Raw genomic sequence first — 14768 nt, 5'->3', positions numbered from 1 at the left:
CTATAATTTAAGATATGAAACATGAATAATAAGAGTATTATAAGTAAAGATGGATAGTCGTTAGCGATGAAATTCAGAACGCGCGTTTCATCCTCTTTGGGACTCGTCATCTGGATGTACCTGCATTTCACCCCCAGTGAACAAGAAAGTGTCTAGCAGGACTCAGTAACGAAGTGGATAACGTGATGGCGTTTGAAGTGGACGGTACTATGTTCGAGTTCTAGAGTGAATATCAACCCTGAGATGCAGGTATATCCATCTGACGAATGCCAAATATGATGAGACGCGCGTCAAAATGGATTCCACTGCTAGCCAATATCCATCTTTATCTATAAAGCTTGTGACCTAAGGTAATATCAAGCCATTCCGGACATGATACACATATGTCAACAAGAGACTGATCAATGACAGTCCGAAATAACAATAAGAAAATACAAGTAAACGATACCAAGTGAATATGAGTATTAGTTACGTAGTGAAAAAAAATTAGTTCAGAAGTTCAGTTATAATAATTAGACACGTTTTGTTTTCATGTTATTCACTTTGAATTTATTATTAGCGTTTTTTTAACAAACAAAACCTTCTAAATACTTCAACAGGAAGTACTTTTTTTGAGTTAAAAGTACATTCAATGTATTATGACTGAGTTACCATTGAATAACACTAAAGATGGTTTTTTTCAGTCAGTTAGTCGGCTACAACGTAGGACCAGGCACATATATGCATCGGTCCAAGTTGTCATATCTCGTTAGCACAACAAGATGAACACCGAGTTCATAGAAGTACTGGTTACGAAAGTAGCGAGGACCCCAACCAGGTAGTCTACATCTACCAACATGGCTCACATTAGAAGTTAGTGACTTCAAGCACTGATGCCACGTTTTGGTTCGGCCGCCCCTAACTCTTTTCCAACCATCCCCTACACTAGTCAGCATAGTGCGTCGGGGTAATCAGTGTTCGGGCATACGTAACACGTGGCCTTACCATCTCAGTCGACGAAGATTCATCACCTCATCAACTGATTTACCATCATTTCCTAATACCCTGTGTCTAACCTCACTATTACTTACTCGGTGATCCCAGCAGATGCGAGCAACATTTCTAAGGCATCTGTGGTCAAATACTAATAGCCTACGAGTACCTTCTACTGTTAATGGCCACGTTTCGCAGCCCTAAAATAGAACAGAACAGACTGTTGCGCAGTACACTCATCCCTTCATTGAAAGACAGATATCTCGTCTTCGCCATAGGTGACGTAATTTGGCAAAAGCCAAACGAGCCTTTTGAATCCGTGCTGAAATTTCGTCAGACACCAACCCATTAGGGCTGATCAGACTTCCAAGATAAGTGGTTTCTTAGAACCAGGTACTTATATTAGACACCATAACATCAGAATAGCAACGTAGTTTGGTATTGCACTATCAATAATATAGGTCTTCAATTAATTGGTTTTAATAGAAGTGATTTCTAGTACCGTATTGTGATTAGTAAATCACTAGTGAATGACTTGGAGAGGTATTTCCTGGAGTTCTAGTGAGAAGCAGTGACCATTGGTATTCAACTAGGTCTGTTGTGAGACTGTAACTCACTGAAGACAATAAGGACGGTGGCACAATTTCATGGATTCGTTGAAGTTAAACATTAACACCGTTGGATGCCAGCCGCTTCACTGATCTAGAGGTTAAGCGCTTGCGCGCGAGATCGGTTGGTTCTGGATTCGAATCCTGCAAAAGGGATCATGAATGCTCCCTACTGAGGAGTCCCATACTAGGTCAAAACTACCTACTAGTGCTTCCAGATTTTCTATGGTGGCCTAGCTTTAATTGACTAATGAACTCAACTATTAAAAGTAGTAAATCTCTCAATTCCAAATATAAGTTTGATTATTGATTTCATAATCCATTCCATGTTGTTAGGTTAACTGTTGGTCAAATTATTTTTTTTATGTCTCAATCAATCAACTTGACCTATATGACAGAATTTTATATAAGTCACTTTCACAGAGGTGAGAGGGAGATCTTTCCTCTTCTATTCGGTTATCATGTTTAATATGTTTTCATCTAGTTGATATTCGATATAGAACAAATCATTAAAAAAAAGCAAGTTTCGTCATCACTACTGGCCTTATAAAAACGGTAGTCTTAGTAGTAGTAGTAGTAGTAGTAGTAGTAGTAGTAGTAGTAGTAGTAGTAGTAGTAGTATCCCTCTTAAGAATGCCGATCTTGTCAGTATTATTATTAAGGCTAGCTGTTCAAATCATTCCTTAATTGTATAAATTGTATAATTGTGTAAATGTCATGTACAATTAGACAGTGTGAACCGACATGACATTTTTCCAATCAATAAAAAGGAAAACTTTTTTTGGAGAAAAACGTTCATTCTAACATCAATCCATTTGATATGAATAATTTTCCTCTTCAAAGAAATACTTAATTGATATAAACTATCAGATCTATACACGAACGTGTTCTGTAAAGTTGATCTCCAACTCACTCTGTTCTGGGCCTTCCTTTCTAGTTCCATCCAATTTTTGTTCATTCTTCTCATGTCTGTCTCCATTTCTCGAAGGAATATGTCCTTTGGTATTTCTCTTTTCTTTTGACTTTAGAATTCCATATGGGGACTTGTCTTGTGACACAGTTCGGTTCTCTCCTCAATGTGTGTTCTATCCACTTTCAGAGCTTCTTCCTGATTTCTTCCTCCGCTGGAATCTAGTTTGTTCTCTCCCACAGTAGAATGTTGCTGATAGTGTCTGGCCAACGGATCCGACGTATCTTGCGTAAACAACTGTTGATAAACACTTGTATCTTCTGGATGATGGCTTTCGTAGTTCTCCAAGTTTCCTACCCATACAGTAGAACTGTCTTGATATTTGTATTGAAAATTGTGACTTTTGTGTTGGGTGATAATTGTTTTGTGTTCCAGATGTTCTTCAATTGTAAATTTGCTACTCTTGCTTTGCCGATCGGCTTCTTCACATTTGCATCATATCCACCGTGTTCATCAACATAAGGAAGTAAATGAGTAAGTGAGTGATCAAATAAGTATGCAAGTAGGTGATTGAGTTAGTAAGTAAATGAGTAAGTTTATCTTAATAACTAAAATTTAAGTTAGATAATGCAACCATAATGACACCAAATTTACTAATCTATGGGAATGAAGTCATTTCTTTTGTTAAACAAATCACATTCAAGAATAGCTGTTTAGAGTACATATTAAAAGGTTCATCGAACGACTGATAATCCATTAATTAGAATACGGTGAAGATAAATATCAATACTTGAAATACCAAATTGTAAAGTATTTTCCTAACCCCTTTTTGAATAGATAAAGATGATTTCTTCTTTAAAAGGTCCAAGATAAGACTTATGTCTGGATTGACTTACTTACTTAATTACGCGTGTTACCCCTCGTGGAGGAGCATAGGTCGCTCACCAGCATTTTCCATCCAACCCTGTCCTGGACAATACTTTCCAGTTCTTTCCAGTTAACATTCATCCTTTTCATATTTGCTTCTATTTCCTGGCGTATTGTGTTCTTTGTCCTTCCTCTTTTCCGCTTTCCTTCCGGATTCCAAGTTAGGGATTGCCTCGTGATGCGGTTTGGTGATTTCCCTAATGAATGTCCTATCCACTTCCAACGTCTTTCGCTAATTTCCTCTTCAGCTGGAAGCTGGTTTGACCTCTCCCATAAAATGCTGTTGCTAATAGTATCCGGCCAATGAATGTTGAGTATTTTGCGTAGACAAGTGTTTATAAATACTTGTACCTTCTTGACGATGGATGTAGTAGTTCTCCACGTTTCAGCTCCGTACATCAGAACTATCTTGACGTTCGTATTGAAGATTCTTACTTTGAAGTTAGTTGAGAGTTGTTTTGAGTTCCATATGTTTTTCAGTTGCAGAAATGCTGCACTTGCTTTGCCAATCCTCGCCTTTACATCTGCATCCGATCGTCCTTGTTTAACAAGGATGCATACCAGGTACTTGAATGTTTCCACTGCCTGGATTGAAACATACTTAAATACCATAGATTGAATTGGTAATAAAATATAACTCCGAAATTGGATGATTTCTCGAAAATACGGTTTATTAATAGTTCAATAGTCAAGAGAAGATTTTACAAATATTCTTGTAGGATCAGTGTAATGATATTGATTTGGTAGAAATGGACCTAATTGATATCATTTCGATTGACATGCCATTTTTAACTTCTTTTTCATTATTATCAGAACGGGGTTTTGTGGAGATTTTAGTACTTTTATATAGTTTAAATCATGAGTCAGTGAAAGCTAGACAACTATAGAAAACCTAAAAGCATTGGACAGCCGTTTCGTCTTATTGTGGGACTCCTCAGCAGTGCGCATCCACGATCCCGCTTCACGAGATTCGAACCCCGGAATCTATCAGTTTCGCGCCAGAGCACTTGACCACTAGATTACTGAACCGGCATCCAGCGGTGTTAATGTCTAAATTCAACCAATCCACGTAATTGAGCAACCATTCACTAATATCTTCACTGAGTTGATATCTCCCACAATAAGACAAAACGGCCGTCCTGTGCTTCCAGGTTTTCCATGGTGTTCTAGCTTCAATTGACTCATGATTTCAACTATATAAAATTCTTTTTCATTAGTCTATAATATGAAATCACATTTTAAGGATCAATAATAATAGTTTCATCAATTTTTTATAGGAGGCTAATTTAAAAATTAAACATCCCTATATTTTTAGGCTAAGATGGATAATGGCTAGCAGTTTGAAGCATACGGTAATGTGTTCGAGTCCCGAAGTGAACATCAACTATAAGACGAAGGTATATTCGACTGAAGAGTCCAAAATGGAACGAAACGCGCATCCTGGATTCCCTTTTCTAGCCACTATCAATCTTTGATTATGAAGTTTGTGACCTAAGGTAATATGGAGTCGATCCTCATATGATGCTTGTATGACAACAAAAGACTGATCAATGACAGACCTTAATAACAAAGGAATGATATTAGCAAACAACACCTAATGAATTCCTATATTCATTCAGCAACTTTTTAGCTAATTAATATTAGAACGATACTGTTAATTGCATACAAATATAACTATCAACTGATGTAAATGAAATTAAAATTAATTCAGTTTTTTTTTTAACTTTCAAGAACGACCAGTAGACAAAATTTAGGTTTCTTCTTCATTCTGGTTCTCATTTCATTTTGAGATCTCTCAACTACTTCACAACCTGATAATCAAGACGAATTAAGTCGGTTTTAAAAATATTGATTTGTACAGCTTTAAAGTATCTTAGATAAATTTCAGTTACTTCATCTATGGTTAAAGTGGACAGATGAATACAAATCTATCATGAGCATTGAGAATGCCTTACTTTTGAATAGGATGAGAAGTCAATAAACTTTAGACCCTTAGTTATATGCTCCAAATGATGAATCAGTTCTTACAATAATATACTAGATTACACTAGTCATACAATATAATGATAGTGCTAATTATTATCGATAAAGTCAATGAATTAAATAAGTCCATTTCAACAATATGAAGATATCTGTCTACCACTCGTGTTTACCTATTCCTGGGTTCGAATTTCGAGAGGCGGGATCGTTGATGGGCACTGCTGAGGAGTCTCAAAACGGGACGAAACAGCCGTCCAATGCTTCCAGGTTTTCCACGGTAGTCTAGCTTCAATTAACTCATGAGTTCAACTATATATAAAAAATTATTCTAGTTTTATTTAAAAATATTTGCAGCTTTTAAAGCAATCATTAGGTCACGTTGGTAGAAATTGGCCATTACATGCGCTGATTCAACAATGACAATAATTAAGACATCGTATCTTGTAAACCTACTTAGTTATGTCTGTTATCCCTCGTGGAGCAGTATAGGCCGTACACCAGCATTCTCCATCTAACCATATCACGAGCAAAACTTTCCAGTGGTTTCCAGTTAGTATTCATCCTTTTTATGTCAACTTCCTATTGCAGACACATTGTGTTCCATGATCTTCATCTTTCCCTTTTCCCTTCAGGATTCCAAATCAGCTCTCGCTTCATGATGAACTTTGATGACTACCTCAATGTGTGTCTTATCCACTTCCATCATCTTTTCCTAATTTCCTCTTCAACTGGAAGCTGGTTTGTTCTCTCCCGTAGAAGCTTGTTACTGATAGAATCTGGTCAAAAACGGACATTGATTATCTTGAGTAGACAATTATTTATAAATACTAATACGTTTATGATGATGATTGTGGTAGTTCTCAAAGTTTCAGCACCGTAAAATAGAACTGTCTTAATGTTTGTATTGAAGATTGTGATTTCTACATTGGTTGGCAGTTCGTTTGAGTTGCATATGTTTTTCAACTGTAAGAATGCTGTTCTTACTATTCCAATTCTTGTTTTTACATCTGCATGAGATCCTCCTTGTTCATAGAGGATGTTGTTGACCATGTACGTGATAATTTTCACCTGTTCCAGAATTTCTTCATATAGTTTGTGTTTTCCATGTTGTATTTGAGGATGTTGCTTCTTACCTTGTGTATGTTGAGGCCTACAGATGCAGAAACTGTTGCTCCACAGGTTGCCTTCACCGGTATTTGTTAGTATGTATCAGAAAGAAGGACTAGTACATCTGAGGAGTACAAATCGTCTAGTTGCATGTAATCTTTCCATTGTATTCGGTGCTTCCTCTCAGATGTGTAGGTCTTCATAATCCAGCCAACCAACAGATGAAAGAAAAGTGGAGAGATAAAGCAGCTTTAATTTACTCCGGTTGGCACGTGCAATGTGTCTGTCAGCTGTCCTCTATACACCACATTGCAGTGAATCCTGTCGTACTAGTTCCATGTGATATTGAAGATTTTCTCAGCTACTCACTACATAGTGTCAATGAGGGTTTCATAAGGTCCTCCTATCCACACTATCAAGCACTTCCTCATAGCCGATGAAGTATTTGTTTAGTGATAAATTTCATGAAATTGATTGTTTGACGATGGTCCGTAGTGTTGCAGTTTGGTCTGTGCACGACTGATCGTTATGGAATTCGGTATGTTGGTCTCGAAGTTGAGAGTATACTGAATCTTTCACCATGTTACACAACACTGTCAAAACTATTTCTCGTATGGATATTAGTGTGATGTCTCTGTAGTTCTCACATTCGTCCAGATCTCGTTTGCTTGGTATCTCGATGAGATATCATTCTTTCCATCTGTCTGTGTCACTTGTTCCTCCTCCCAAATGTGGAACATGTTTGCTGTTACTTCGATGTTTGACTTCAGTGCTTCAGATGGTATATTGTAAGGTCCAGCTGCTTGCCCGCTCTTGATCTGTCTGAAGACCATCTTGAATTTCTCGATCGTTGGTAGAGTGAGATCTGTAGGAAGGTCTGTAGATGATGCTACGATGTCCAGAGGATTCAATGGAGCTGGTTTATTCAGCAGAAGTGAAACACGATTGCAGCGCATATCCTGTGGAGAAGGAAAGGAGTAAAGACAAATTGAGATTCATTCAACTTAAAGATCCAACATAATTCATCACAATATTCACAATACCTATTCTGTATACATTTGACAGTGAATTGTCAATTTCTACAATAACTCATACTGTCATATATTACCATCATTCATCCATATTGATGCACATGAATCTACGTGTGTGTGTGTGTGCGTGAGAGAGAGAGTGTGTGTGTATGTGTGTGTAAAATGATTTCCTGGAGAATAATCGCTATGCCAATATGATATAACTATTAAAATAGTGAAATATTTTCATTAATATAACAAGGGTATTCTATACATGGTAATCATATATTGAAACCATTCACAATATAGTAAGTAAGCACTTGATGAGTAAATAAGTAGACTGTTACATTGTCAACATTGACGACTCATAAACATTCACCGAAAATTGTTTTCAAATATTCATTCCTCATTGATACAATCACATTCCATTCTAATAACAATGTGATTATCATATGAATATGTGAATTGCATTTCTATGGAAACATAATGAAAGTACTTGTATGAACCAACTAATTGTGGTAACATAATCAACCTATTTCATTCATACTAATGACTTTGATACTGATGTTGACTCATTCCAAACAGTTGCCAAGTTATCACCACTAGAACTTATCTTAACCAACATCTTCATAGCTAACGTAAAACAAACAAAACTAAAGTATGAAATTTTGGGGTACAACATACTACTTCAGTTATCTGTTCATGAAACGTTCATTCTCTGTGATGAGATAGACGACGCTCCTCGATTACTTAATTCATTTGATTCCGCCATTCTTGTTAATCTTACTCTGTTTAAATGTATCAATGAATCTAGTTGTGTGAAGATATGTGATCATAATTACAATCTTCTTAAAACTATATAATTTTATAACATAGATCATCTTTTTAGAACTTTATGGTCCATACGCAGGGTTTTTAATCATTTCGACGCTAAAAAGTTTCTGATGTTGTATACAGTGTTCGTACGTCCTAAACTTGAGTACTGCATACAAGCAGCTAGCCCCTGCCTAAAAAAAGACAGTGAACTCTTGGAAAGGGTTCATAGAACAGCAACTAAGCTGATTCCCGTAATAGCGAAGCTCCCGTATGATGATAGACTGACCAAGCTAAACCTATTCTCGCTGTCATTTCGAAGAACTAGAGGCAACTTGATTACAGTTTTCGAATTGCTTGGTGATAAATTCGCACCTGATATGCCCTCATTTTTCTTGTCTCCCAAGACAGAAAATTTACCAGGACACTTCTAAAAAGTTCACAAGCCCAGAACGAATTACTTGTCAGCTGACTACCGACTTTCCCATCGAATCATCAACGAGTGGAACTCATTACCTCAGCGCGTGATTGAGGCTCCATCTGTCGACTCTTTCAAAAGAAATCTGGATCAGCTGAGTGACCATCATTGCCAGGACTAACACAGGCCATCAAACCTCCTGTCCTTTGCAAAATGAAACTGAAACTGGAAACCCCTTATTGTAGAACATTAAGAGACTAGTTACCATACAGTATGAGTTGGCTTCAATTTCCAAAACAAACATACATACAACTTAGTTGATAAAAACTGGATGGTGATAAGTGAATAGCAGTTCTAAAAAGATGATCTATGTTATAAAATTATATAGTTTTAAGAAGATTGTAATTATGATCACATATCTTCACACAACTAGATTCATTGATACATTTAAACAGAGTAAGATTAACAAGAATGGCGGAATCAAATGAATTAAGTAATCGAGGAGCGTCGTCTATCTCATCACAGAGAATGAACGTTTCATGAACAGATAACTGAAGTAGTATGTTGTACCCCAAAATTTCATACTTTAGTTTTGTTTGTTTTACGTTAGCTATGAAGATGTTGGTTAAGATAAGTTCTAGTGGTGATAACTTGGCAACTGTTTGGAATGAGTCAACATCAGTATCAAAGTCATTAGTATGAATGAAATAGGTTGATTATGTTACCACAATTAGTTGGTTCATACAAGTACTTTCATTATGTTTCCATAGAAATGCAATTCACATATTCATATGATAATCACATTGTTATTAGAATGGAATGTGATTGTATCAATGAGGAATGAATATTTGAAAACAATTTTCGGTGAATGTTTATGAGTCGTCAATGTTGACAATGTAACAGTCTACTTATTTACTCATCAAGTGCTTACTTACTATATTGTGAATGGTTTCAATATATGATTACCATGTATAGAATACCCTTGTTATATTAATGAAAATATTTCACTATTTTAATAGTTATATCATATTGGCATAGCGATTATTCTCCAGGAAATCATTTTACACACACATACACACACACTCTCTCTCTCACGCACACACATACACACGTAGATTCATATGCATCAATATGGATGAATGATGGTAATATATGACAGTATGAGTTATTGTAGAAATTGACAATTCACTGTCAAATGTATACAGAATAGGTATTGTGAATATTGTGATGAATTATGTTGGATCTTTAAGTTGAATGATTCACAAAGTATCTTTATTTGTTCACAGTGAATGTGGAATTGACAATGTGTGTTAGTTGTTTCTTTTTAACTTGTAGTTCAATGCTTCGCTAATCTTTCACCTCGATAACCGTTATGATACAAGTATCAACTGTGAATGGGTTCAGAGGTCAAAGAAAAGCTGTAACTACAATTTATTATCAAATAACACAGGCTACATAGCTATAAGCACATGAGTAATTATCAGAGAGTAAGAGTGAACAATGACATAGGCAAATTTCAAGTTAAATTGTATAAGGGTGCAACAAGACAAAGCGAAAGGTAATAATCACATTTGAGTGCATACATATATAGGGAGGGTGACGAGTCTTCGAATGATATTTAAGCAATCAACATTTTGGCTAGAGTCTGTCATATACCTTAGCGATTATAAAAGTACAAAGAAATATGTAAATTGTCACTATCCGAATGTTTATGTTTATTGTGTAAGTTAAGAAAAGGGTTTAACCAATATCAACCATAATCGAAATTGGGTGTAGGATAGTTGTTATAATCATCATGGGAAATTACATCTAAAAAAAAGAAAACAATGTACAACATCACAGTTAAGAAAGAATTACAGTAGTTACTATGTTTGTCAATGTTTTACTCATCAAATCAATAATCAGTCATTCAAATGTAAAATGTGTTCTAGATGATATCAGTATGAATGTAGACTATTCGTTGACAGGAGTTTGAGAAGGAAACGATAACAGTTTTGAACATAATGAAAATATGGATACATGTCAAATATTCACAGGAATAATAGTTATTATATCGGATAGATCTAATCAATCTTTGAATGAGAATACTAAATGGGTGTATAAATATTAAGTTAGCATAGTGTGTTATCAAACTATACTTACTTACGTACTTACTTATTTACGCCTGTTACAAACAATGAAGCATAGGCTGCTTACCAGCATTCTCCAACCCACTCTGTCCTGGGCCTTCTTTTCTACTTCTATCCAGTTTTTGTTTATTCTTCTCATGTGTGTCTCCATTTCTCGGCGTTATGTGTTCTTTGGTCTTCCTCTTTTCCTTTGACCTTCAGGATTTCATGTGAGAGCTTGTCTTGTGACGCAATTGGGTGATTTCCTCAATGTGTGTCCTATCCACTTCCAGCGCTTCTTCCTGATTTCTTCCTCCGCTGGAATCTGGTTTGTTGTCTCCCACAGTAACTTGTTGCTGATAGTTTCTGGCCATCGGATCCGAAGTATCTTGCGTAGAAAGCTGTTAATAAACACTTGTATCTTCTGGATAATGGCTTTCGCTAAAAAAAAACGTTATCAAATTACAGTTTCACATATAAGCAGCATAATTATGATTAGTATCAATGGTGTTTGTTTATTGTTTAATATCTAATCTAGGTGTCAGATTAATGAATAATTGATCAAATCTATGTATGTCTGAACACTCATCTTGTCGATGATGGAAATCTACGACTCCTTAGTTATCAAGCAACTCACAGAACACTTTGAATTGAAATCCAGTTTTTCACATTTCTAACTTCACCCAGCTTCTTCAATACTGCCTTACTATTATTCATCCTGTCCACAATGCTTCTTTCATAAACGACTTGGTTACATTAAAAAGGTTTACCATCTTTTACTAGAATTCACCAATTTTTAGAAATAAAATACAATCACGTTTCGTTTCGACCAAAGTATGTATTAGGTACTTATGAATAAATTCCATGAATTGGTTTCTTTTAAATTTTGTACTGACTGTGTTGTTTAGAACATTTCAGCATTTAGTCTTTCTGTTGAAGTTCTTGTACTTCTTACACAATGATCAATTCTCACGAGCATCCTTTGCTTAGTTTATTTCATAGTGAATGTATTTTATTGTTTACAATATTTGGATGACATTTACTGCTCATAATGCTATATGATACTCTAGGTACTTTATCCTACTGATCTGCTGTAGTCATGAGGTGTTTATCCGAAAGTTCATCTATTCTGACTCCTGAACTCTTCAACACCATTTTCAGTAGTTACTTAGGTCTTCGTCTGAAAAACACGTGTTATTTCCCTTATTCATAAGTGGTATATCTCTCTCAAAATGTTTTAAAGGCGAACAATGTGAAGGAATGTGGATTAAACGGTAAGCTACACTCGACTAGGCTATAAGAAATTAATATACAACCTGTACAATACTCAAGGATTAATAGAGGTATCGACAGCAATTATAAATATAACACCTAGAGCAGTTTGTGCTACTTATATGAACATGAGTAGTATATAACAATATTCAAAATTAAAATGTCTGACAGTAGAAAGTCCAGGGAAAGAACAGGAACAGAGTGCAAATGGTATGAAAATACAGGAACAGTGAAGTCTCAGACGATTGAATGATATGTGCAAAAGGAACAGCCAAGTTTTAGATAATTAATTGGCATCTTGGAAATGAAGTATTTACTGTATGATTCTCAGGTTTTACTAGAGGATTCTGTAGTGTTGTGTTTAAATGCATTTGATTGTCCCCATTTGTGCTCTCGTTCACTATACTAGAATTACAAAGTGACCAATCACAATGCATAATGTTTGATTGTCAATAAGCAATATTTGAGCCAATGATATCATATTTTGATGGACATTTGAAGCATCCAAGAATTCCGCTGTAAAGCTCAGTTAAAGACTTAAAGAAAGAATTAGAGTTTAGTTATAATGTCTCAACCGAAATAAGCTATCTTAAATGTTTTAGGTGAATCACAAGTGTAGCGATGATGTAAAGTAAAAGACAAGGACAATTGAAAATAATCCTCTCTTTATTGAATTATGATTTAACAGTGATGTATTTTCTGCAGCAATTTGGAAGACTCTTCCGGTCTCCCACATTGTGCGGACGTTCCATGTACCTTTAAAAATTGTTGCTCTAATTGTTAGAAGGTGCATCGGCATCATGACTTCCGAAGAAACTTGGCTTTCATTAGGAGACATTATGGTTATTCCTTCTACTCTCAGAGCAGAGTTTAAATGGTTTGAATAATTTTTTTTCTGGTTAGCGTTTTTTAGCGAGTTCGTTTTTTACGGGATGGGGTCGCAAACCCGATGCCTAACCCTCCTCCTTTACCCGGGCTTGGGATCGGCAGTAGCAGGGATTTAGCTAACCACGTACTACATGATCGACTTGTAAGTGCGGTTACGTAGACATTTTAAACAACTAGTCTTTGTCATTTTCAGTTGACCTATGATGTATACTGAAAAAAAAACGGAAGAGCTACCTAATTCCTCCTATTTAATACGTATCTACTAATTTGGTTACTCCAATGGGGAAAATTGTGCTGGAGTAAGAACAGACAACCTAACCAACGAATGAGTGAACATCTCTCTCTCTCTCTTTCTCTCTCTGTCCATCTTATTAAATAATCTGTTCTACTGAACAAGTGTAATAGGTTTGTTCTAACTATATAAGACAACTAATCTAGATATGAATTAGTGGTATTTCTGTTTCACTGACCAATGATCTAAACTATTAGTTTCTACTTTATACACTTCATATGAAGTAATTAATTTCATGACTTCATTATATCATACTGTGTATTAAATGGTTCATGAAGTTTAGTGTACATATTTCATCTCTCCTATGACTAGCATCGATCACGTCTGGAAATTTATTACGCGATACCATTTAGTGAATAGTTCAGTGTCAACTAGTTCATTCAAATCAAGCTGTTCTTAGTGTTCAATTTTATTTATTTATTTAATTACATAAATATTGGTACAAAGCGGAACCAGATATATATGTGCCATACAAATGTCATTTGATTTATGTGAAGGCTGTGATACTTCCCGTGTGCCCAGACCGAAACAAGTGGTCTTTTTAGGGGGCCAAACTCGGAACCTTTGACCTAAAGGTCTAATCCACAGAGTAGTGGAGCATCGTGAGGAGATGCAGTCCCATGGTAACCGATGACCAACGATTGATTCATAAGCCATTTGTTCATTTAGGATCCTGAAGCACATGTGCACCATTGGTTTGGAATCAGTGTTTTCCAACTCCCCTAGGTGTACTTTCCGTGTCCACCAATCCGGTTAAAGCACTGGACATTCCCTTTTCGTCCTCCGAATTCATTGTGAAGAACTTGATTGATGTACAACTTAGTGACAACGCCACTAATTGAAGCCGAGAGAAGTACAGTTGACGCATGGAAAATCACTTCCTACAAATAGTAGATATATCTTCTTGATATGATGCAGTCAATTAGCTTCAATCAATTATCAAAGTATTAATGTGCAGAATCATTTGATCATATTGACCACATTACACCATCTTCAGCATTGAGAACTAAAAACATAATATTAACTATTACTTCGTCATCAATTACTATTAACTTATCATATTACATAATCGAATGCTCATTTTATCAGGTATATTCAACTGACGAGTCCCGAATAGGACAAAACTGACGTTTTAGATTCCACTGCTGGCCAACATTTTATCATTGTCTAAAATTGTGAAATAGCTATTCAGTAATTGAATTCATGATTCAACTGAAGCTAGATCACCATAGAAGAACTAGAAGCACTGGATGGTGGTTTCGACCTAGTAAAAGAATTCCTCAGCGATGCGCATCCATGACCTCGCCCCGCGAGATTCGAAACCAACACCTAACGGTTTCATGCTCGAACGCTTAACCTCTACACCATTAAACCATCTAACATCCTATGGTATTAATGTAAAATATTTTCAAATATCTATCGAATCAATTTGATTACGTAATACAACCTGTTTACTTCTGTGT

This window comes from Schistosoma mansoni (assembly GCF_000237925.1).
Source record: "Schistosoma mansoni, WGS project CABG00000000 data, supercontig 0134, strain Puerto Rico, whole genome shotgun sequence".
In the NCBI taxonomy this organism is placed as follows: Eukaryota; Metazoa; Platyhelminthes; class Trematoda; order Strigeidida; family Schistosomatidae; genus Schistosoma; species Schistosoma mansoni.
Note: the sequence above shows the minus strand (reverse complement) of the source record.